The sequence below is a fragment of the Hyla sarda genome, chromosome 12 (genome assembly GCF_029499605.1).
Source record: "Hyla sarda isolate aHylSar1 chromosome 12, aHylSar1.hap1, whole genome shotgun sequence".
NCBI lineage: Eukaryota > Metazoa > Chordata > Amphibia > Anura > Hylidae > Hyla > Hyla sarda.
Genome location: NC_079200.1, coordinates 31,421,083 through 31,446,450, shown reverse-complemented (window position 1 = coordinate 31,446,450; position 25,368 = coordinate 31,421,083). Strand labels below are relative to the sequence as shown.

Genomic DNA, 25,368 nt, shown 5'->3' with positions numbered 1-25,368 from the left:
TGCTTAGAAGAACCCATGGTGCTGATTGTTGGGGCAAGGTCAGATGAGTCTGGGCATTTAAAATCTTTGAGATTGACATCACCTGGTCTTCCCAGATGATGATTGAGAACAATCCATGACACTGGCAGGTCTCAGCTTTGCAAAGGGGGCAGTGCATGCTATAAATTCTGCAGGGTGCCCAAACTTTTGCAGATGCCATTTTTTTTGTTTTCTGTTATTTTGAAAGTGTAAATGATGGAAATAAAATCTAACTTTTGTTGACTTATAAGAATGTCTAATATGTAATTTGATGCCTTTTGGAGATTTTTCCATCTTTCCTTGGCTTCTTTATGCACATTAATACAAATGTTTACCTGGGGTGCCCAAACTTTTGATCCCCACTGTAGTGGCATGTAACACACATCTGTCTTAGTGCACACTAAAACTACATCCAAAAACTATGTGACAAGTACTAAAAACAAGTAAGTTAATAGCAATTTTCGCAGGCCTTTGTCTTAGAAGCGATTTAGAGGAAAGGACTCAAGTCGGAATGGTCGTTTAAACCCAATTGACCCTGCGCATTAGCGCGCAGGATCCATTTTGCTTTACATCTCAGGAGTGCCTTGCTTCTATGATTTTGGAAATTGCATGATTTTTTTCTAGACCTAGAAATTTTAAAGCCTTTACGTCACCAGCATGTTCTTCTAAAATATGTGTAATGAGACGTGGAGAGCCTTTTTGTATGAATGGACATGTTCTTTGAACCTCGTATGTAGAGGATGTATTGTACATCCTATGTAAAATCGCATGCAGCTATGAAAAGTAGCGTACACTACTTACGAGGTTCTGCAACATATCATGTCTGTGAGCTTAATCTGAACACCTCCTAAACAAATTGTCTCACCTACATAGGCATAAGGACACCAGTTCCGCATTTGTACATAGCTGGACTAAGGGACCTCTGTAACCAGTTCTTATTATCTTTCTTGACTCTTGTTTCCCTGAAAGTGCTACTAACTAGAACATCCCTACGGTTTTTACTTTTTTGAAACTAATCATAGGCCTATTACTCGCTACCCCTGAGAGATCTGGATCATTTTGAATTATCAAAAATGTATTTCTTTATCTGGGTAGCCATCAGGCTGGACCTAAATGAGAATGATAAACAAGAAGGTTTAGGAGAGGGTTTTTTGGAGGTTTTATCTGAGTATTTAAATTTACTTTTACGTCCTGACAGCAGGTCTTTTCTGTTCAGTTTTTCCGTTCTTTCCATTGCTTTCAAAAGTACCTGTTTAGGGTAACCCCTTGCAGGCAAACAATCCTTTAGTTCCTCAGCTTGTATTCGGTAATCTTGGTCTCTGCTGTTTATTCTCTTGAGCCTTAAAAATTGCCCATAAGGGACAGCTCGTTTGACGTGTTTGGGGTGATAGCTCTCTCAGTGGAACAATGAATTGCAGGCGGTCAGCTTACAATAGCCCTTAGTGACCACGTTATTATCTTCTATCACCACAAGCACTTCAAGGAACTCAAGTTCTTTTGGACCTATCTTACAGGTAAAAGTAAGGTTCATGTCATTTACATCATTTAATGATGTCACAAACTCATTGAATTCAGCTACGTCCTCCTGTCCAAACCAAAAAGACGTCATCAAAAAAACGGCTGTAACATGCAATATATTTCAGGTACCGGTTACTCTCAGAAAAAATATAGCGCTTCTCAAACATTGCCACATAAAGGTTGGCCAGGGTACAAGCCACTGGTGGATATACCATGTCTCGCCGAACCTGAAAATATTGTACGTTAAAATAAACAGCAGAGTGTCACAGATAAAATTAATGCACTCCTGCGATTTATCCTGGGAGTATAGAAACTCCCGAATGGTCTCTACACTCTGCTTCTGCGGTATGCTTGTATAGAGTGATTCTATATCTAAGGACACCAACATGCCCTTTTCAGGCCAACTCATACCTTCAAGGGTATGGAGAAAATCATTGGTGTCCTTGGCTACACTCGGTAGCTCCGCAAGAAGAGGGTGCGGTAACCAGTCTATAAAGCTAGACAGTGGCTCTGTCTATAAAGCTAGACAGTGGCTAGGTCTCCCGGGTGGGGACACAAACATTTCATGAGTTTTTGGCTAAAAATACCAACTAGTAGGTTTTGGATTTAATGGGAACAGTTTCTCACCCATTTTAATAGAGATGACATTTTTTTCTACATAGGTTCTTAAAAGGGATTGTAGTTTGGAAGTGTATCTGGAAAGGGGGTTCTCGGAAATTTTCCAGAAATATCTGACATTGCCTAATTGCCTGTTATCTTCTGGTAAGTAATATGCTTTTTCTAGCAAGACTACATTTCCCCCTTTGTCCAATTTAAAATAAAGTACAAATTGTCCCACAAAAAAGGTCAGCTCACTTCCTGCAAACTACAGGATAAAATCATCACCTATAATATGGCTCCAGCTAGATCACAGACTCATACCCTCCAAGCTCTATCGCTATACTGCTTCTACACACCTCTTCTGTGGCAGTGTTCATACATTGCATTTTTTGCTGAGATTTTTCTGTGTTTGCTGTGATTTTCCCCGAAAAACACCACAAAAAGGTGCTATTTTACCACATTCCACAAATGACAGTTAAATGTCTCATTTGTGAGAAAAAACTAAAATGGTAGCAGTCTTGCTAGGCTAAGGGTGAGTAATTAGCAGAAATAGAGGAAAAGACGATGCAAGAAAAGATGTCCATTATTAAAATAACATTTATTTAAATAATTGGAGTTTATAATGTGAGGTCTTTAGCAGGGCCCAGGACAGGTCACAAGATATAATAATACGTGCTACAGTTAAATGCATATACTATAAAATACATATAAAAGCATATAAATAGGTGACACTTGTAATTCCCCTGTAACGGAGTGAGTTGGGACATGGAGTATTATAGTCTCAGCGCTATGGTTGGCGTGGTGCGCTGATAAGTGTTAAACAGATACCCCGCAGTGAACGGTAGGTGATATAGTCAAGATTGCATATTCCTCGCACGGACGGCGCCATGCCTATGTAATGGATTAAGTGCTGAGCTGTAATAAGGTCAGTTGCAGCGCTCGGCAGTGCTGGAGGCCCCCTATTTGTTGCCCACTCTACCCTGTCGGCACAGGGCTGCTGTATGAGTGCTTTTAGGTAGGGTGGGGGTTAGGGCTAAATGTCAATCATGTGCGCATTGCAGCGCTGGAGTCCTCCGCTTTGGGACCCTCTCTACCCTGACGGCACAGGGACAAAATTATAAGTTCCAGGCAGAATGAAAATTTGGCACAATGTGCCTCTTACCGGCTATGCTGATGGTGAGATTGCTGGACTGTGCTTGCTGCGGCTGGCTACGGTGCGGTTGTGCTTGGTGGAGCGTGCTTTCAGTTCTCAAATGAGACAGCAATGGCTCCTGACTTGTGGGTACTCCAATGTGTCCACAATTGGGGTATTGGTAGATACAAACTTAGGCTAGACACATTTCAGGGAGCCACGTCCCCTTTTTTAATAGAGTGAGAGTGGTTAGCTGAATGAAAATGCCTGGGAATTGTGGAATTTTATAACAAGTGCAGACAATACTTCATATTGCTAATAGGTAAACACCGGATCTGAATTTCTCCGTGTAACACTCACGTTTCTGAAGACAGGAACCCCGGTGCATGTGGATCCTCTGGACCTGTGTGACAGATGACTCGTACCGTACCAGGGAGTGGAGTCTAAGTTGCCGCTGGTTTTCACCAGAGCCCGCCGCAAAGCGGGATGGACTTGCTGCGGCAGGCGGCACCCAGGTCGCTACCCCTGGCAAGGCTCGACCTCACAGGCGGCTGAGGAGATGCGAGGAACAGGAGGGATAAGGCAACTCATAGTCTGGATAGCAGAAGGTCAGGGCAGGCGGTACAGTAGCGTAGTCAAAGCAAAGCAGGAGTTCAGTAGGCAGGTGGCAGAGGAGCAAGGTCAAGTCACAAGAGCAAGAGATCTGATACACGGCAAGGCAATACAGAGGAACGCTTTTTCAAAGGCAACAAAGATCCAGCAGGGAACTGAGGAGGGTGGAGAAATTTATAAGTGAGCCACAGATGGATTACACTAATGAGCGTACTGGCTCTTTAACCCCTTAAGGACCGGGGGGGGTTCCGTTTTTGCATTTTCATTTTTTGCTCCTTGCCTTTAAAAAATCATAACTCTTTCAATTTTGCACCTAAAAATCCATATGATTGATTATTTTTTGCGCCACCAATTCTACTTTGTAATGACGTCAGTCATTTTGCCCAAAAATCTACGGTGAAACGGAAAAAAAAATCATTGTGCGACAAAATTTAAAAAAAACTGCCGTTTTGGAACTTTTGGGGGCTTCCGTTTCTACATGGTACATTTTTCGGTAAAAATGACACATTATCTTTATTCTGTAGGTCCATACGATTAAAATGATACCCTACTTATATAGGTTTGATTTTGTCGTACTTCTGGAAAAAATCAGAACTACATTCAGGAAAATTAATACGTTTAAAATTGTCATCTTCTGACCCCTATAACTTTTTTATTTTTCCGTGTATGGGGCGGTATGAGGGCTCATTTTTTGCGCCGTGATCTGACGTTTTTAACGGTACCATTTTTGCATTGATAGGACTTATTGATCATTTTTAAATGATATAAAAAGTGACCAAAAATGCACTATTTTGGACTTTGGAATTTTTTGCGCGCACGCCATTGACCGAGCAGTTTAATTAATGATATATTTTTATAATTCGGACATTTCCGCACGCGGTGATACCATATATGTTTATTTTTATTTACACTGTATTTTTTTTTATGGGAAAAGGGGGGTGATTCAAACTTTTAATAGGGGAGGGGTTAAATGATATTCATATTCATAACACTGCACACACTGATCTTTATCATTGATCACTGGTTTCTCATAGGAAACCAGTGATCGATGATTCTGCCGCATGACTGCTTATGCCTGGATCTCAGGCACTGAGCAGTCATTCGGCGATCGGACAGCGAGGAGGCAGGTAGGGGCCCTCCCGCTGTCCTGTAAGCTGTTCGGGATGCCGCGATTTCGCCGCGGCTATCCCGAACAGCCCACTGAGTTAACCGGCATCGTTTCACTTTCGCTTTTAGCCGGGTTAAAAAGCGATCGGCGCTGCGTGCTATTAGCGGCGGGTCCCGGCTTCACTATGACGCCGGGCCCGCCGTGATATGATGCGGGGTTAACCCCGCGTTATATCATGGGAGCAGGACCAAGGACATACCAGTACGTCCTTGGTCCTTAAGGGGTTAAATCTTAAAGCTCCGGCACACGCGCCCTAGGGGATGGGGACACGTGCCGGAGCAGAGAGGCAGGAGAAACACCCGGAGAGTGACGGACTGGGGCTCGCATGCCCCAGTCCGTCACTCTCCGGGTGTTTCTTTTGCCTCTGCCTCTCTGCTCCGGCATGTGTCCCCATCCCCTAGCGCGCACGCCGGAGCTTTAAGATTTAAAGAGCCAGTACGCTCATTAGTGTAATCCACCTGTGGCTCACTTATAAATTCCCGCGATGCAAATCCCAGCCCCATTGGCAGCAGAAGGTAAGGGGACCATGCGCTCACGGCCAGCGTGTGTGGCTAGAGCGCATAACGTAACACTCTGTAAACCCCACCTGAGACTAAGATTTAAATTAAAACCGGTGCCTTTACTGAGACTAAATGTCTCATTTGTACTGACGGGCGATACAGGGGTCGGAGCATCGTGACGTCACGATTCCGCCCCTCGTGACATCACGGCCTGCCCCTTAATGCAAGCCTATGGGAGGGGGCATGATGGTCACAAGGGGTGGAGCCATGACATCACGATGCTCCGGCCCCTGTATTGCCCGTCATTACGCACAGAGCGAGTTTGCTCTGTACAGTAATGAAAGCTGAGGAGCTGCAGCCAGGATCCTGGGGTCCCCAGCGGTGAGACCCCCTCGATCTGACATCTTATCCCCTATCCTTTAGATAGGGGATAAGAAGTCTAGGGGCAGAGTACCCCTTTAAGGGGGGACATTTAGCATTTTTCTGACTTTGAAGCTCTCTGCTTGTAAGGAAAATAGACATTCCAAATAAATTATATATTGATTCACAGAGCAGAGTTGACACAGCTCACCCTTGTGCCCTCGCCACGGCACGGACAGAACCGGACCCCAGTCCAACAATAGTAATAGAAATGAAGAGAAAGTCCAGCATGGCAATTCAAGCAATGCTCGGTACTTTATTCAGCAATCAGCCAACATGGAAGACAGGTGACTCGTTTCGGCCACAATGCGTAGCCTCAGTCGTACAATTAACAGACATAGGTGGATGTTATTTATAGAGGAAGGGCTTAGCCCAGGTATTTAACCCCCTCCCTCCCTAACAACCAAGATAACAATAAAAACGCAAGGGAGCAACACCCTGCAGTGTGAACATGAATACAAACACCTTGAGTATAAAATATAATAAAATATCAAACATCATAGTTTTGTATGTTATCTTCAATACTTGAGAGGTTGATCTGGATATTAATTTTAACATTCCCTCTGTTTTCTTCTCTGTCTTTCCGATATCGCACATGAGCATTAAAACAAAAAAAAACAAAAATTAATTACATTTTATATGATTTTTTCCCTTTTTCCTTCATGTTGAATTGTATCCAAGAAATATTCCAAACGTCCGTATCCAGGAAAATCCGGGAATGATATCCCCATGTCGCTACATATAAGAGAGAGAAAGAAAACTGGGAAAGGAAAGAGAAAGAGGAGGATAAATATAATTATTTGAATGAATATACAAAAAGATATATAAAAATATATACATTCTATCAGTGGAAAATAGATGAAATAAAATAGATGAATGGGAGCACACAATCAAACGGAACTAATATAAGAAAAGAAATATGTGAACATGTATAAATAATACACGTTGACATAAAAAAGGTAAGGACCCGTAGGATACAAATGTAATTCATGTATATCTTGTACAACATCTCTTAAAATATCAAAAATACAAAATTCACATATACAATATGTCTACTTTATGTTTGCATCATAAAGTTGACAAGTTTTTACTTTTGGAAGACATCAGAGGGCTTCAAAGTTTAGCAGCAATTTTTCACAGAATTTTCTAAATCTGAATTTTTTAAGAACCAGTTCAATTTTAAAGTGTATTTGAAGGGCCTTCATATTAGAAATACCCCATAAATGACCCCATTATAAAAACTGCACCAGTTTTTTTAGGTGTTTCACAGGAATAGCAGCAAAATGAAGGAGAACATTTAAAATCTCAATTTTTTACACAAAAATTTTTCTTTCTTTTTAAATTTTTACAAGGGGTAAAAGGAGAAAAAGCCCCCAAAATGTATAACCCAATTTTTCTCGAGTAAGGAAATACCTCATATGTGAACGTAAAGTGCTCTGTAGCTGCACTAGAGGGCTCAGAAGGGAAGGAGCGACAATGGGATTTTGCTGAAATTGTTTTTGGAGGGCATGTTGCATTTAACCCCTTCAGGACGGAGCCCATTTTGGCCTTAAGGACCGGAGCGTTTTTTGCACATCTGACCACTGTCACTTTAAACATTAATAACTCTGGGATGCTTTTAGTTATCATTCTGATTCCGAGATTGTTTTTTCGTGACATATTCTACTTTAACATAGTGGTAATTTTTTGTCGATACTTGCATCCTTTCTTGGTGAAAAATCCGTAAATTTGATGAAAAATTAGAAAATTTTGCATTTTTCTAACTTTGAAGCTCTCTGCTTGTAAGGAAAATGGATATTACGAATAAATTTTTTTTTGGTTCACATATACAATATGTCTACTTTATGTTTGCATCATAAAATTGACGTGTTTTTACTTTTGGAAGACACCAGAGGGCTTCAACGGTCAGCAGCAATTTTCCGATTTTTCACAAAATTTTCAAACTCAGTATTTTTCAGGGACCAGTTCAGGTTTGAAGTGGATTTGAAGGGTCTTCATATTAGAAATACCCCATAAATGACCCCATTATAAAAACTACACCCCCCAAAGTATTCAAAATGACATTCAGTCAGCGTTTTAACCCTTTAGGTGTTTCACACGAATAGCAGCAAAGTGAAGGGGAAAATTCACAATCTTCATTTTTTACACTCACATGTTCTTGTAAACCCAATTTTTGAATTTTTACAAGGGGTAAAAGGACAAAATTTTTACTTGTTTTTGTAGCCCAATTTCTCTCGAGTAATGACATACCTCATATGTCTATGTAAAGTGTTCGGCGGGCGCAGTGGAGGGCTCAGAAGGGAAGGAGCGACAAGGGGATTTTGGAGAGTACGTTTTTCTGAAATGGTTTTTGGGGGGCATGTTACCTTTAGGAAGCCCTTATGGTGCCAGAACAGCAAAAAAAAAACACATGGCATACCATTTTGGAAACTAGACCCCTCGGGAAATGTAACATGGGATAAAGTGAACCTTAATACCCCACAGGTGTTTCCCGACTTTTGCAAATGTAAAAAAAAAAAAAATTTTTTACCTAAAATGCTTGTTTTCCCAAAAAAATGTTATTTTTAAAAAGGGTAATAGCAGAAAATACCCCTAAAAATTTGAAGCCCAATTTCTCCCGATTCAGAAAACACCCCATATGGGGGTGAAAAGTGCTCTGCTGGCGCACTACAGGTCTCGGAAGAGAAGGAGTCACATTTGGCTTTTTGAACGCACATTTTTCTCTGGGGGCATGCCGCATTTAGGAAGCCCCTATGGTGCCAGGACAGCAAAAAAAAAACCACATGGCATACCATTTTGGAAACTAGACCCCTCGGGGAACGTAACAAGGGGTTAAGTGAACCTTTATACCCCACAGGTGTTTCACGACTTTTGCATATGTAAAAAAAAAATTTTTTTTTTACCTAAAATGCTTGTTTTCCCAAAAATTTTACATTTTTAAAAAGGGTAAAAGCAGAAAATACCCCCCAAAATTTGAAGCCCAATTTCTCCCGAGTACGGCGATACCCCATATGTGGCCCTAAACTGTTGCCTTGAAATACGACAGGGCTCCAAAGTGAGAGCGCCATGCGCATTTGAGGCCTAAATTAGGGATTGCATAGGGGTGGACATAGGGGTATTCTACGCCAGTGATTCCCAAACAGGGTGCCTCCAGCTGTTGCAAAACTCCCAGCATGCCTGGACAGTCAACGGCTGTCCGACAATACTGGGAGTTGTTTTGCAACAGTGGGAGGCTCCGTTCTGGAAACAGTGGCGTACCAGATGTTTTTCATTTTTATTGGGGAGGGGAGGGGGGCTGTATAGGGGTATGTATATATGTAGTGTTTTTTACTTTTTATTTTATTTTTTGTTAGTGTAGTGTAGTGTTTATAGGGTACAGTCACACGGGCGGGGGTTCACAGTAGTTTCTCGCTGGCAATTTGAGCTGCAGCAGAAAGTTTGCTGCAGCTCAAATTTGCAGCCAGATACTTACTGTAATCCTCCGCCCATGTTAGTGTACCCTGTACGTTCACATTGGGGGGGACATCCAGCTGTTGCATAACTACAACTCCCAGCATGCCCGTTGGCTGTCGGTGACTGCTGAGAGTTGCAGTTTTGCAACAACTGTAGGCACACTGGTTATGTATCACGGAGTTTGTGACCTAACTCAGTGTTTCACAACCAGTGTGCCTCCAGCTGTTGCAAAACTACAACTCCCAGCATGTACGGTGCATGGTGTACGGTGACTGCTGAGAGTTGTAGTTTGCAACAGCTGGAGGCACACCGGTCGTGAAACACTGAGTTAGGTAAAAAAAAACTCTGAGTTTCACAACCAGTGTGCCTTCAGCTGTTGCAAAACTACAACTCTCAGCAGTCACCGACAGCCAACGGGCATGCTGGGAGTTGTAGTTATGCAACCAGCAGATGCACCACTACAACTCCCAGCATGCACTTTAGCTGTTTGTGCAAGCTGGGAGTTGTAGTTATACAACAGCTGAAGGTACACTTTTCCATAGAAAGAATGTGCCTCCAGCTGTTGCAAAACCATAAGTCCCTGCATGCCCATAAGGGAATGCTGGGAGTTGTGGTGGTCTGCCTCCTGCTGTTGCATAACTACAGCTCCCAGCATGCCCTTTTTGCATGCTGGGAGCTGTTGCTAAGCAACAGCAGGAGGCTGTCACTCACCTCCAACGATCCAGACGCTGCAGGTCAGTCCCGCCGCCGCAGCTGCTCCTGGGGCCCCGATCCCAACAGGGGCGCCGGGGATCGGGGTCCCCAGCACCCGGGGTGCACGTCCCGCACCCGCTCACGTCCTCCAGAAGAGGGGCGGAGCGGGTGCGGGAGTGACACCCGCAGCAGGCGCCCTGATTGGTCGGCCGGTAATCCGGCCGACGAATCAGGGTGATCGTGAGGTGGCACCAGTGCCACCTCACCCCTGCAGGCTCTGGCTGTTCGGGGCCGTCAGAGACGGCCCCGAACAGCCAGTAATTCCGGGTCATCGGGTCACTGGAGACCCGATTGACCCGGAATCGCCGCAGATCGCTGGACTGAATTGTCCAGCGATCTGCGGTGATCGCCGACATGGGGGGGCATAATGACCCCCCTGGGCGATATCCCGGGATGCCTGCTGAACGATTTCAGCAGGCATCCGGCTCCGGTCCCCAACCGGCTAGCGGTGGGGGCCGGAATTCCCACGGGCGTATGGATACGCCCTCAGTCCTTAAGGACTCGGGATGCAGGGCGTATCCATACGCCCTATGTCCTGAAGAGGTTAAGAAGCCCCTATGGTGCCGTAACAGCAAAAAAAAAAAAAAACACTCGGCATACTATTTTGGAAACTACACCCCTCATGGCACGTAACAAGGGGTACAGTGAGCCACACGTGTTTGACGACTTTTCGGTAAATTCGGATTTGTAAATAAATAAAAAAAATTCACTAAAAGGCAGTTTTTCTCCAAATTTACCATTTTTACAAGAGGTAATAGGAGAAATGCCCCCAAAAGTTGTAACCCCTTTTCTTCTGAGTATGGAAATACCCCATATGTGGATGTAAAGTGCTCTCTGAGTGCACCACAATGCTCAGAAGAGAAGGAGCCACATTTGGCTTTTTGAAAGCAAATTTTGCTGAAATGATTTTTGAGGGGCATGTCACATTTAGGAAGCCCCTATGGTGCCATAACAGCAAAAAAAAAACAACACATGGCACACTATTTGGGAAACACCCCTCAAGGAACGTAACAAGGGGTACAGTGAGCCTTTACACCCCACAGGTGTTTGACAAATTTCCGCTAAAGTTGGACATGAAAATGAAAAATTAGATTTTTTCACAAAAATGCTGGTGTTACCCCAAATTTTTCATTTTCACAAGGGGCAATAGAAGAAAAAGCTTCCCAAAATGTTTAACCCCATTTCTTCTGAGTATGCAAATACCTCATATGTGGATGTGAAGTGCTCTGAGGGCGAACTACAATGCTCAGTAGAGAAGGACCGCCATTGGGCTTTTGAAGAGAGAATTTGTTTGGAGCGGAAGTCGGGGGCCATGTGCTTTCACAAAGCCCCCATGGTGCCAGAACAGTGGACCCCCCAGACATGTGACCCTATTTCGGAAACTACACCTCTCACGTAATGTAATTAGGGGTGCAGTGAGCATTTACACCCCACTGGCGTTTGACAGATCTTTGGAAAGGTGGGTTGTGCAAATAAAAAATTAAATTTTTCATTTTCACGGACGACTGTTCCAAAAATATGTCAGACACCAGTGGGGTGTAAATGCTCACTGCACCCCTTGTTACATTCCGTGAGAGGTGTAGTTTCCAAAATGGGCTCACATGTGGGGTCCACTGTTCTGGCACCATGGGGGCTTTGTAAACACACGTGACCTTCAATTCCGGACACATTCTCTCTTCAAAAGCCCAATGGCGCTCCTTCTCTTCTGATCATTGTAGTGTGCCGCAGAACATTATACATCCACACATGGGGTATTTATATACTCAGAAGAAATGGTGTTACAAATTATGGGGGTCTTTTTTCCTATTACCCCTTGTGAAAATGAAAAATTTTAGATAACACCAGCATTTTCATGAAAAAATAATATTTTTCATTTTCACATCCAAATTTAACAAAAATTCTTCAAACAACTGTGGGGTGTTAAGGCTCACTATGCGGTAGATTTATCAAAACCTGTGCAGAGGAAAACTTGCCCAGTTGCCCATAGCAACCAATCAGATCGTTTCTTTCATTTTTAACAAGGTCTCTGCAAAATGAAAGAAGCGATCTGATTGGTTGCTATGGCCAAGTTTTCCTCTGCACAGGTTTTGATAAATCTCCCCCTATATCCCTTGTTCTGTTCCGTGAGGGGTGTAGTTTCCAAAATGGGGTCACATATGGGTGTTTATTTATTTTTTGGCGTTTATGTCAGAACTGCTGTAACAATCAGCCACCCCTGTGCAATGTCACCTCTAATGTACATGGCACTCTCACTCCTGTGCCTTGTTGTGCGCCCACAGAGCATTTTACGTCCACATATGGGATATTTCCGTACTCAGGAGAAATTGTGTTACAAATTTTGGGGGTCTTTTTTTTCCTTTACCTCTTGTGAAAATCAATCAACCCAAACAAAAGAAAGGGGATGTGCTCAAATACCTATGCTAGGTAATTAAGGTCCTGTGGTATTCACACTAACTATAAAACCGAAAAGAAAATAACCCACTTAAAGATGGACCATTTATAAAAAAGAATAAATTTTATTTATAGAAAGCTCCAATAATACATAAAACAAACACAGCGTGGACAAACATACGTGGGAACTAGGGAGCAGGGGGAGACCAGAAATAAAGAAATAATCCGGGTGCACTAGCCTATGGCATGTAAAAACAGGTAAGTCATAAGATAAATATATAGATGTGTAAACATGAGATATGTACAAAGGCAGAAAGCGCCTCAATGAAAGGGGTAAATATTTATACAGGTCTCATATCAAGAGTACCAACATATAAAAATGAACTGAAATGCCATAGGAAGTGATAAACATGCTAACGGGACTAAAGAAGGAACCGCTGCTATTTTTGTCTACATGGTAACTATATTAGTGTACCTTTATGGATGCGTCCATATTTATGTGGCCCCTTCCTGTCGCATGGGTGCGGCCATGTTTTTGTGGCCCACTTCATAGATACGGAATCTTACTACTGCCCATGCGCGGCGGCCATATTTCTGGAGCCGCCGAGCATTATGCTCTGTTGCTCTAGGGTCTACAATCGGCCATTTTACCTTGGCCTTTTCAACACATTACATAGTATGCCCGGAAGTGGCGCAGTGTGGCGGCGCTGGAGGATAGCAATGGCGCCGGAGTGTATAATGACGTTTAGGTGAGATCTTTTTACAAATGACTGTGATTGGCCGGCCGTCTGCATATAGTGTACCCCACCCCAGTTGCCCACCACTCCTGGATAAAGCCCCGTTGGGTGAAACGCGTCGGAGGTTTGGTGGGTAGCTGGGGAGTGGGGGGGTTTTACTGTTGCGTATCATCATTGCATGTGGTTCCTTCTTTAGTCCGGTTAGCATGTTTATCACTTCCTATGGCATTTCAGTTCATTTTTTATATGTTGGTACTCTTGATATGAGACCTGTATAAATATTTACCCCTTTCATTGAGGCGCTTTCTGCCTTTGTACATATCTCATGTTTACACATCTATATATTTATCTTGTGACTTACCTGTTTTTACATGCCATAGGCTAGTGCACCCGGATTATTTCTTTATTTCTGGTCTCCCCCTGCTCCCTAGTTCCCACGTATGTTTGTCCACGCTGTGTTTGTTTTATGTATTATTGGAACTTTCCATAAATAAAATGTATTCTTTTTTACAAATGGTCCATCTTTAAGTGGGTTATTTTCTTTTCGGTTTTATACTCTTGTGAAAATGAAAAGTATGGGCCAACACCAACATGTTAGTGTAAATTTTTTTATTTTTTTACAATAACATGCTAGAGTAGACCCCAACTTTACCTTTTCATAAGGGGTGAAAGGAGAAAAAGCCCCCCAAAATTTGTTAGGCAATTTCTCCCGAGTACGGAAATACCCCATATGTGACCCTAAACTGTTGCCTTGAATAACGTCAGGGCTCCGAAGTGGGAGAGCGCCATGTGCATTTGAGGCCTAAATTAGGGATTTGCAGAGGGACGGATCTGGATGCAAGAATTACACTTGCCTCCGACTCCAAAATTACGCTACAGCAGTGTTTCCCAAACAGGGTGCCTCTAGCTGTTGCAAAACTCCCACAATGCCCACTGCCTTGTGCAGTGTAGTGTTTTTAGTATACATTCACGTGGGCAGGAGTTTACAGCAAGTTTCCCACTGGGAGTTTGAGCTGCAGCAGAAAATTTGCTGCATCTCAAACTTGCAGCGAGAAACTCACTGTAAACCTCCAGCTGTTACAAAACTACAACTCCCAGCATGCCCTTTGGCTGTCCGTGCATGCTGGGGGTTGTAGTTATGCAACAGCTGGAGGCACACTGGTTGCAAAACACTGAGAGTTTGTTACTTAACCCAGTGTTTCGTAACACTGCATCCTGAGTCCTTAAGGACGTAGGTCGTATGGGTACGCCCATGGGAATTCCGGTCCCTGCCGCTAGCTGGTTGGGGACCGGACGGGGATGCCTGCTGACATCATTCAGCGGACATCCCATGACAATGCCCAGGGGGGTCCTCAAACAGCAGTTTGCTGTCTAGGCATGCTGGTATTTGTAGTTTTGCAATATCTGGAGGGTCACAGTTTGGAGATCACTGTGCAGTGGTTTCTAAACCGTGGCCCTCTAAATCTGGCAAAACTGCAACTCCCAGCATGCACGAACAGCAAAAGGCTTTCTCACCATGCTAAGAGCTGTAGTTGCGTACCTCCAGCTGTTGTATAACTACATCTCCCAGTGTGCTCTTCGGCAATCAGTACATGCTGGGAGTTGTAGTTTTGCAACAACTGGAGGCACACTGGTTGGAGTCAGCTAACAGAACCAAACTGAAGGTTTTCCAACCAGTGTGCCTCCAGCAGTTGCAAAAGTACAACTCCCAGCATGCACGGTCTGTCAGTGCATGCTGGGAGTTGTAGTTATGCAACAGCTGTAGTTATGCAACAACAGGGTACATTCACACGGGTGGGTTTACAGTGAGTTTCCTGCTTCAAGTTTGATCTGCGGCAAATTTATGCCGCAAACTCCTAGCGGGAAACTCACCATAAACCCCCGCCTGTGTGATTGTACCCTAAAAACACTACACTACACTAACACATAATTAAGGGTAAAACACTACATATACACCCCCTTGCACTGTCCCCCCAAATAAAAATGAAAAACGTATCGTACGGTAGTGTTTCCAAAACGGAGCCTCCAGCTGTTGCAAAACAACAACTCCCAGCATTTCCGGACAGCCACTGACTGTCCCAGGCATGCTGGGAGTTTAGCAACAGCTGGAGGCACCCTCTTTAGGAATTACTGGCGTAGAATACCCCTATGTCCACCCCTATGCAATCCCTAATTTGTCCTCAAATGCGCATGGTGCTCTCTTACTTCGGAGCCCTGTCGTATTTCAAGGAAACAGTTTAGGGCCACATATGTGGTATTTCCGTACTCGGGAGAAATTGCATTTAAAATTTATCCTTTTACCCCTTATGAAAAGGAAAAGTTGAGGTCTACACCAGCCTGTTATTGTTAAAAAAGAAAAAATGTTACACTAACATGCTGGTGTTGCCTCATACTTTTTATTTTCACAATAGGTAAAAGGAAAAAAGACCCCCAAAATTTGTAACACAATTTCTCCTGAGTACGGAAATGCCCCATATGTGGGCGTAAAATGCTCTATGGATGCATATCAAGGTTCAGGAGTGAGAGGGCACTATGTACATTTGAGGCCTAAATTGGTGATTTGCACAGGGGTGGCTGATTTTAAAGCAATTCGGACATAAATGCAAAAAAAATTAATACCCACATGTAACAAGGGGTATAGTGAGCTTTAAAACCCCACAGGTGTTTGACGAATTTTCGTTAAAGTTGGATGTGAAAATGAAAAAAAAAAATCTTTTACTAAAATGCTAGTGTTACCCTAAATGTTTGATTTTCACCAAAATTTGTAACCCCATATGTGGATGTAAAATAAGAACATACCCCATATGTGGATGTAAAATGCTCTGCGGGAAAACTACAATCCTCAGAAGAGAAGGAGCGTCATTGGGCTTTTGGAGAGAAAATTTGTCCGGAATTGAAGGCCACGTGTGTTTACAAAGCCCCCATAGTGCCAGAACAATGCCCCCCCCCCCCCCCCATGTGATTACATTTTGGAAACTACACCCCTCACAGAATGTTATAAGGGGTACAGTGAGCATTTACGCCCCACAGGTGTCGGTCAGATTTTTGGAACAGTGGTCCATGAAAATGAAAAAAAAAATTTTTCATTTGCACAGCCTACTGTTCCAAAGATCTGTCAGACACCTGTGGGGCGTAAATGCTCACTGTACCCCTTGTAAAATTCAGGCAAAAACCAGCATTTTTGTGAAAAAAAAATATTTCATTTACACATCCGACTTTAACAAAAAGTCGTCAAACACCTGTGTGATGTTAAGGCTCACTGTACCCCTTGTTACGTTCCTTGAGGGGTGTAGTTTCCAAAATAGTATGCCATGTCCAGGCCCGTCGCTACAGGGCAGGCAAACCAAGCATTTGCTTGGGGCCCCGAGCTGGCTGAGGTGCCCCGAGCAGAGCCAGCGCTTGCCCGTTCTGTAGCGGCGGGGCAATTCCCCCCATCACCAGGGCCGGATTAACAATCATGCTCTTGGAGCTTGTGCTCCCAGCCCCAGACACCCAGTCAAACAAGAGGGCCCCCAAATGTCTGACATTTTTTTAAAATAAACTCATTTGCAGCTTTGGAGTTCTTCTCACCTCACCACAATCACGCTCCCCCCACCCCCGCTGCACTTGGTATCTTCCGTCAGCCCGGACTCTTCTCTCAGCCGTCTGAGCAGAAGGAGGGGGGAGGAGAGAGCACAGAGCTGTGAGGAAAGGAGACTGCAGAGGCTGTATAACATGGGGCCTGACTATAGTAGGTGTCCCTGCATCTATATGTGTATAAGCGTGTGTGTGGATATATATATGTGTGTACAAATGTGTATGTATATGTACTGTGCCTGTGTGTGTGTTACTACTGTAAATGACTATATGTAAAGTGCATGTGTGTATCTATATTAGTGTTTCCCAACCAGTGTGCCTCCAGTTGTTGCAAAACTACAACTCCCAGCATGCCCGGACAGCCAAAGGCTGTAGTTGTAGTTTTGCAACCTCTGTAGGCATCCTGGTTGGGAAACACTGATCTATTCTATCTGTGTGTGTATGATGCATGTACAGTATGTAATGTGTATAGTATGTGTGTATAATGCATGTACAGTATGTAATGTGTGTGTGTATATAATGCATGTACAGTATATAATGTGTACAGTATGTGTGTTGTGTGTATGTTGCATGTACAGTATGTAATGTGTACAGTATGTGTGTTGTGTGTATGATGCATGTACAGTATGTAATGTGTACAGTATGTGTGTTGTGTGTATGATGCATGTACAGTATGTAATGTGTGCAGTATGTGTTCTGTGTGTGTATAATGCATGTACAGTATGTAATGTGTGCAGTATGTGTGCTGTGTGTATATAATGCATGTACAGTATGTAATGTGTACAGTATATGTGTGTATGATGAATGTACAGTATGTAATGTGTACAGTATGTGTGTTGTGTCTATGAAGCATGTACAGTATGTAATGTGTACAGTATGTGTGTTGTGTGTATGATGCATGTACAGTATGTAATGTGTACAATGTGTGTGTTGTGTGTATGATGCATGTACAGTATGTAATGTGTACAATGTGTGTGTGTGTATGAAGCATGCATGTACAGTATGTAATGTGTACAGTATGTGTGTGTATATGATGTATGTACAGTATGTAATATGTGCAGTGTGTTGTGTGTGTATGAAGCATGCATGTACAGTATGTAATGTGTACAGTATGTGTGTGTATATGATGTATGTACAGTATGTAATATGTACAGTGTGTTGCATGTGTATGAAGCATGCATGTACAGTATGTAATGTGTACAGTGTGTTGTGTGTGTGTATATAATGCATGCAGTGGCGGATCCAGGGTGGGGGGGGGGAGGTGAAACAGGGAAATTGCCCCCCCCCCCCCCGATTAATTTCCCCATCACTTTTAAGGGCATCCCATGCCCCTGTTAGCCCACTGACATCCCGTGCTTGCGCCCATTGGAAAGCAACGCGGAGGAGCGGAGCAGCGAACAGGACATGCGCTGGCCAGCATGGTAAGTGACCATCAGCTTCAGTGCTCCGACCACCGCTCCTCCAGTCCCGGGACCTACTGCTATGGTGGCTGGACCAGAGGAGCAGTGGTCGGAGCACTGAAGTAGGGCAGTAATCAGGCATACAGCCTCCAGCCATACACTGTATGGCTGGAGGCTGTATGTCTGTGGGGGAACATACTACACCTAATGTAGGGGGACTATCCTGCACCTAATGTGGGGGAACTATACTGCACCTAATGTGGGGGGAACATACTGCACCTAATGTGGGGAACTATACTGCACCTAATGTGGTGGAACTATACTGCACCTAATGTGGCGGAACTATACTGCACCTAATGTGGGGGAACTATACTGCACCTAATGTGGGGGGACTATACTGCACTTAATGTGGGGGGACTATACTGCACCTAATGTGGGGGGACTATACTACACCTAATGTGGGGGGACTATACTGCACCTAATGTGGGGGGACTATACTGCACCTAATGCGGGGGGGACTATACTGCACCTAATGTGGGGAACTATACTGCACATAATGTGGGGACTATACTGCACCTAATGTGGGGGAACTATACTGCACCTAATGTGGGGGAATACTGCTAGCCTAATGTGGGGAGAACTCTGCTGCACCTAATGTGGGCGGAACTCTGCTGCACCTAACGTGGGGGTAACTGTGCCGCACCTAACGTGGGGGGAACTGTGCCACACCTAACGTGGGGGGAACTGTGCCGCACCTAACGTGGGGGGAACTGTGCTGCACCTAACGTGTGGGGAACTGTGCTGCACCTAATGTGGGGCCTCGTATCGATGTTCGCTCACGTCGCGCTCCCAGAATTCAAGGGCTGGCGTTACTACGTCCTGACGCCGGCCCTAGAGCGTGACGTGCGTGAACATCGGGGGGGGGCCTCCATGTCCATTTTGCTTGGGGCCCCCAAATTCCTTCAAACGGCCCTGGCCATGTCAGTGTTTTTTTTTTTGCTGTTCTGGCACCATAGGGGCTTCCTAAATGTGACAATCCCCCCAAAACCCATTTCAGAGAAACTCACTCTCCAAAATCCCATTGTCGCTCCTTCCCTTCTGAGCCCCCTAGTGCACCCACAGAGCACTTGACATACACATATGAGATATTTCCTTACTCAAGAGAAATTGGATTACAAATTTTAGGCTGATTTATATCCTTTTAACCCTTGTAAAAATTCCAAAGCTGGGTCTACAAGAACATGCGAGTGTAAAAAATGAAGATTTTGAATTTTCTCCTTAACTTTGCTGCTATTCCTGTGAAACACCTAAAGGGTTAACACACTTACTGAATGTCATTTTGAATACTTTGAGGGGTGCAATTTTTATAATGGGTTTATTTATAGGGGATTTCTAATATGAAGGTCCTTCAAATCCACTTCAAAACTGAACTGGTACCTGAAAAATTCTGATTTAGAAAATGTTGTGAAAAATTGGAAAATTGCTGCTGAACTTTGAAGCCCTCTGATCTCTTCCAAAAGTAAAAACATGTCAACTTTATAATGCAAACATAAAGTAGACATATTGTATATGTGAATCATATCATTTATTTGGGATGTCCATTTTCCTTATAAGCAGAGAGTTTCAAAGTTAAAAAAAAAAGCAAACTTTTCACATTTTTCATCAAATTTTGGAATGACGGGAATTTACCACTGACATAAAGTAGAATATTGTCACGAAAAAACAGTCTCGGAATCAGAATGAAAAGTAAAAGCATCCCAGAGTTATTAAAGCTTAAAGTCACAGTGGTCATATTTGCAAAAAAAGGGCTGTGTCATTTTAACAAATTGCTTGCCAAAAGGACTGTTCTGACCAAGCTGTTTGGAGGTGTTAGGAGCAATGGTTAGGTGAGGGCACACACAGCAAACATGCTTTGGACAAGAGGATCATTGGATCCACTGAAAAGCACAAGTAGCTCCCACAGTTTCCTTGTCAGCGATCTAAACACAGGTGGCATCTTCATTACACACCTCTATCTGTGCCCGCACCATTTCTAGGCGCTAAGCAGAAGGAAATTTGTTCTCACTGTGTCCTGTCATTGACCGCCAGCCATAGTTACCTTTGTTTGTATTGATGTCCTGAATGAGAAACCTGGATTGCTACATACTGGAACTGTATCATCCTTAGTGATAAATCCAGGTCCTATTTGGGATCTAGCAATAGCCAGGTTCAGCTGTGAAGGCCTTGTGACAGCGCGGTGATGTGTGCAGGGCATCCTGCGGCAACATATGTTAGTTACCTCTCATGTTTTCCAACTTTTGTTTTTCAGTAGGATAATGGTCCCCCATAAACAGCAAGTGTTTCCATCATAGGAGTCAGAGGGGACTACAAAGCACTATAACTTAGCAATAGGAGGGGCAATCATCATGGTGTAAACAGGTATGTGATCAGCCCCCACCCTAAGCTGTCTACTGGTTACGGCATCCATTGTGCAAAGGCCAGCGATAAACATATTAGCAATGCCAGCAAATAATGCGTCTATCTCTGGAATCTGCACAGAGTGAAGATCGCTGTGTTGCTGATGACGGGCGATGCAGGGGACAGAGTATCATGATGTCACGCCCCGCCCCCTCAATGCAAGTCAATGGGAGGGGCGTGACGCCACAATACTCTGTCCCCTGCATCGCCCATCATCAGCCACAGAGCGATATTCACTCTGTGCAGCTGAGAAATGGAGGTGCTGCAGAAGAGATCCTGGGGTCTAGGGGTGGAGTACCCCCTATCAAAAGCATAGGGGATAAGATGTCAGATCGCGGGGGTCGCGCCGCTGGGGACCCCCGGGATCTCGGCTGCAGTAGCCCGCTTTCATTACTGCACAGAGCAAACTCACTCGGTGCGTAATGACAGGCAATATAGGGGTCGAAGCATCGTTACGTCACGGCTCCACCTCCTTGTGACGTCACGGCACGCCCCCTCTACAAGTTTATGGGAAGGGGCGTTGTGGCCGTCACACCCCCATAGACTTGCATTAAGGGGGCGGGCTGTGACGTCATGAGAGGCCCCTATATCGCCTGTCATTAAGCACAGAGCGATTTTGCTCTGTGCAGTATTGAAAGCGGGCTTCTGCAGCCGAGATCCCGGGGGCCTTATCCCCCCTTTGGATAGGGGATAAGATGTCTAGGGGCAGAGTACCCCTTTAACCTCTTAAGGAGGCAGGGTGTATCTGAACGCCCGGTGCCCGTTCTCGGTCTACAACGCGGGGTCACGCCATGACCCCACGTCATATCGGGTTGGTCCCGGCGGCTAATGAAAGCCGGGACCTGGGCTAATAGCGTGTACCGCGTGCTAATAACCCTATAGACAAAGTTCAAAGTTGATCGCCGCATCTAAAGTTACAAAAATACACTCCTGGCAGCTCAGTCGGGCTGATCAGGACCATTGTGGCGAAATCGCGATGTCCTGATCAGCTAGAAAGTGAGCGGAGGGTCCGTTACCTGCCTCCGGCGCATCTCCAAATCCAGGCTTGAGCAATCGACCTCTGAGAACACTGATCATTGCCATGTTAATGCATGCCAGTGATCTGTGTAGAAGATCAGTATGTGCAGTGTTATAGCCCCTAGAGGGGGCTATAACATAACAACAAAAAAAAGTGTGAAAAAAAAAGTTAATAAAGATCATTTAACCCCTTCCATAATAAAAGTAAGAATCACCCCCCTTTTCCCATAAAAAAAAAAAAGTGTAAATAAAAATTAACATATGTGGTATTGCTGCGTGCGGAAATGTTCGAACTATAAAAGTATATTGATAGGATATTGGAGAGGCTCCTGCTAGACTAGGAACCTATAGACCCGAGCTACCCAAATGGCACCTACACCCACGGTGTCAGGAGGGTAAACAATTTAAATAAAGAGATTGGGGCTCAGAGTCATGAATATTGAATCAATATAAATGTATTAAAATATTCAGCGTTATGTGTTTGTGACTCACAGGGCCCTTGTGAGCCAACAGATACACATGATAACAACAGTGCATTATATATATTGGCAAATATATTATTAATAATAAAAATGAATAAAACAAAGGTAAAATAACATTAAAAAGTATGTGGCCACACACTTAAATAGGTCCGACCTGGAAAAAATGTTGCGCAAAAAAGTACTTTGGCTTTAAATAGGATATGATGGTGCGCGATATAGTACTTGTGCTTTATATGAGAAGCCACTTGGTTACATCAGTATTGTCCAGGTACAAGTCTGAAAGTCCCCAATTCGGGGATAAAGTATTGCAAAGTCTCCAGTGGGCTCCAGTGAGGTGGACTACAGCGCTTCAATGGGTACAGCAGTAGCAGATCGCAGTGGCGTCCTCATATTTGAGGTAGTGCACGATGACATAGATTGATTGGCAGATCAGGTAACAAAGTTGGAGAAATAAAATTCAGACTGTAGATGTATCTCAATATTAGAGATAGTGGGGGTCACTGGTATATAATAGTATGGCTGAACGCATTTCATGACCTCTGTAGGTCCTTTCTTCAACAGCTCAGTATAATGACTTGTACCCGAACAATACTGACAAAATCAAGTGGCTTCTCATATAGAGTTAAAGTCATATAGAGCACAAGTACTATATCGCGCACTATCATATCCAATTTAAAGCCAAAGTACTTTTTTGTGCAATATTTTTTCCAGGTCGGATCTATTTTAGTGTGTGGCCACATACTTTTTAATGTTATTTTACCTTTGTTTTATTCATTTTTATTATTAATAATATATTTGCCAACATGTATATACTGCACTATTGTTATCATGTGTATCTGTTGGCTCACAAGGGCCCTGTGAGTCACAAACACATAACGCTGAATATTTTAATACATTTATATTGATTCAATATTCATGACCCTGAGCCCCAATCTCTTTATATCAAAATATATTGTTAATTAAAGCGCACGGCAAATTGTGTACACGCAAATAAAAGTTCCAAAAATTTTAGAAAAAGCGATCAAAAAGTTTGATCAATACAACAATGGTGCTGCTAAAAACTTCAGATCACGGCGCAAAAAATTAGCTCTCATACCGCTCCGTACGTGAAAAAATTAGAAAGTTATAGGGGTCAAAATATGACAATTTTAAACGCATTCATTTTTGTGCATGTAGTTATGATTTTTTCCAGAAGTAAGACAAAATCAAACCTATATAAGTAAGGTATCATTTTAATCGTATGGACCTACAGAATATAGAAAAGGTGTAATTGTTACCGAAAAATGCACTTTGTAGAAACAGAAGCCCCCAAAAGTTACAAAACGTTACAAAAAGTTAAAAAAAAAATTTGTTTCTCTGTGGATTTGTTTGGTAAGATGACTAATGTCACTGCAAAGTGGAATTGGTGGTGCAAAACATAAGCCATAATATGGAATTTTGCAAAATTGAAAGGGTTATGATTTTTAAAAGGTAAGGAGGAAAAAAGGAGGTTAATATTTGGTTGCACACCCTTTGGAAAAATAACTGAAATCAGTCACTTCCTATAACCATCAAAAAGCTTCTTACACATCTCAACCAAAATGTCTGACCACTCTTCCTTTGTAAACTGCTCCAGGTCTCTTTATTGGAAGGTCGCCTTTTCCTAACAGCAATTTTAAGATCTCTCCACAGGTGTTCAATGGGATTTACATCTGGACTCATTGCTGGCCACTTCAGAGCTCTCCAGCGCTTTGTTGCCATCCATTTCTGGGTGCTTTTTGACGTATGTTTGGGGCCATTGTCCTTCTGAAAGACCCAAGATCTCGGATGCAAACCCTGGCCTCATTCCATTTTCGGTAAACAGCAGGATGATGTGCTTTACCAAAAAGCTCTATCTTAGTCTCATCTGTCCACAAGATGTTTTTCCAGAAGGATTTGGCTTACTCAAGTTCATTTTGGCAAAATGTAATCTTGCTTTTTTATGTTTCTGTATCAGCAGTGGGTCCTCCTGGATTTCCTGCCATAGCGTTTCATTTCATTTAAATGTCCATGGATATTTCGCGCTGACACTGATGCTCCCTGAGCCTGCAGAACAGCTTGAAAATCTTTGGAACTTGTTTGGGGCTGCTTTTCCACCATCCGGACTATCCTGCGTTGACACCTTTCATAAATTTTTCTCTTCTGTCCACGCCCAGGGAGATTAGCTACAGTTCCATGGGTTGCAAACTTCTTGATAATGTTGCGCACTGTCGACAAAGGCAAATCTAGATCTCAGGAGATGGACTTGTAACCTTGAGATTGTTGATATTTCTCTATCGGCTCCATTGGGGGACACAGACCGTAGGTGTATCTTGCTGTCTCTAGGAGGTGTGGCACTATGGTAATAAAAAAAAGTCGGCTCCTCCCAGCAGGATATACCCGCCTCCAGGCTCTGAGGTAATCAGTTTAAGCTTAGTGTCTAAGGAGGTGGATGTGGTCTGGTTTGCTCCAGACCAGGTCTTCTGTTTTTTGTTTTCCTAGTATAGGGACGTGTTAGTTTTTATTCCTTTATCTTTTTTGTTTTCAGTTTCCCCATTGCGAGTGAGGGGGCGCAGACATTGTGTATATGCGCTGTTAACCCCTATCGCCAACGGTCAGCGCCTGGGTGGTACCTCATGGGTCCGGGTCTCCCTATGTCTCTGCTCGCCTCGCTCGCGCTATAGCAGCTAGGCGTGATGCAGGGACCATAAGCTGGCTGAAGACTTCACTGAAGACTCCATTAGGTAAGTTCTTCTGACTGAGGTAAGTACGTTCCCCCCCTATTTCTCCATAGGTACGGAGCTCGCAACCTCTGGAGACCCCCTGTTTTTGGCCCACCTTCAGTTTATGGGGCGGGTTTATACAGGGGCTGCATTTTTTATTGGGGGAGCAGTGGCACCTAAGGGGGCATATATGTAGGGCATGTGTTTTGGGGCACTTTACTATGTTGTGTGTGTGGGTGCTTGGTTCTACTACCCCAGCGCCTTATCTGCGGCTGTCAGCCGCGGGGCTGTTTCAGGCCGGGCGCTCTCAGCGCCGGCTTATTTTCATTTTCCCTCAGCACCTTATTCGCAGCTGACAGCCGTGGTGCTGCTACGAGCCGGACGCTTCAGCGCTGGCTTACTTTCACTTTTGCA

The 25,368-nt window shown here is 43.8% G+C and overlaps 2 long non-coding RNA genes across 2 annotated transcripts in view; one reads left to right on the top strand and one right to left on the bottom strand.

Annotated features, from left to right (window-relative positions):
* The window catches only part of LOC130296341 (uncharacterized), a 61,047-nt gene that overhangs the window by 12,703 nt on the left and 22,976 nt on the right, over positions 1-25,368 (top strand). The window contains exons 2-3 of the long non-coding RNA XR_008849180.1: positions 6,650-6,927; positions 20,587-20,696. This is a non-coding gene — a long non-coding RNA (uncharacterized LOC130296341). The remainder of the gene's footprint in view (positions 1-6,649; positions 6,928-20,586; positions 20,697-25,368) is intronic.
* The window catches only part of LOC130296342 (uncharacterized), a 69,305-nt gene continuing 50,538 nt past the window's right edge, over positions 6,602-25,368 (bottom strand). Inside the window, exon 3 of the long non-coding RNA XR_008849181.1 lies at positions 6,602-6,728. This is a non-coding gene — a long non-coding RNA (uncharacterized LOC130296342). The remainder of the gene's footprint in view (positions 6,729-25,368) is intronic.